Source organism: Mastomys coucha, unplaced genomic scaffold (genome assembly GCF_008632895.1).
Source record: "Mastomys coucha isolate ucsf_1 unplaced genomic scaffold, UCSF_Mcou_1 pScaffold9, whole genome shotgun sequence".
NCBI lineage: Eukaryota > Metazoa > Chordata > Mammalia > Rodentia > Muridae > Mastomys > Mastomys coucha.
Genome location: NW_022196915.1, coordinates 43,296,877 through 43,297,482, shown reverse-complemented (window position 1 = coordinate 43,297,482; position 606 = coordinate 43,296,877). Strand labels below are relative to the sequence as shown.

At 34.8% G+C, this 606-nt stretch overlaps 1 protein-coding gene across 3 annotated transcripts in view; it reads left to right on the top strand.

Moving 5' to 3' along the window:
- Positions 1-606, top strand: part of Pspc1 (paraspeckle component 1) — a 79,868-nt gene that overhangs the window by 15,077 nt on the left and 64,185 nt on the right. The gene's annotated exons all lie outside the window — the stretch shown is intronic.

Here is a 606-nt window from a genome sequence, read left to right as displayed (position 1 = left end):
CCCCCCCCCCCCACACACACAAGGACCAAATCCTGTGCCTTATTCTCTGTACTACTGACCTAAATTCCTGGACCCTATATGATTTTGTGTTAACTACCTGTTTTTGCCTTGTTATAATTTTCTATATTAGTACTTGGAATTTAGTTATATTGGCTCATCTTCCCTTTAACCCCAAATAAAATGAAAATTCCAACTGTAAGATTTCTATAGGTGAGATGAAAAGTTGTACTAGTATTAATACTCTTACCAGAAACTCCTCATAGTTGAGAATGATTGAAAACTTCATTTGAGTTTCAGTTGTATTTATAGCTCTTATTTGTTTAATGAATTTTTTGAGTCCTGGTGGCCAGGAATACACTTTGTAGACCAGCCTGGCCTTGAACTCATAGACCCTTCTACCTCCTAAGTGCTGGGATTAAAGGCATGCCTCACCAAGTTTGCTGATTTTTATTTTTTATTTAGTTGTTTGTTCATTTATTGTTTAATTTTTGAAAAAGTATATATGTAAAGTTGTGCTATAAGTTACATGTTATAATAGGAATTATATTACACATTTGAGATTAAATAGTTGACTGGTGCCGGGCAGTGGTGGCACATGCCTTTAAT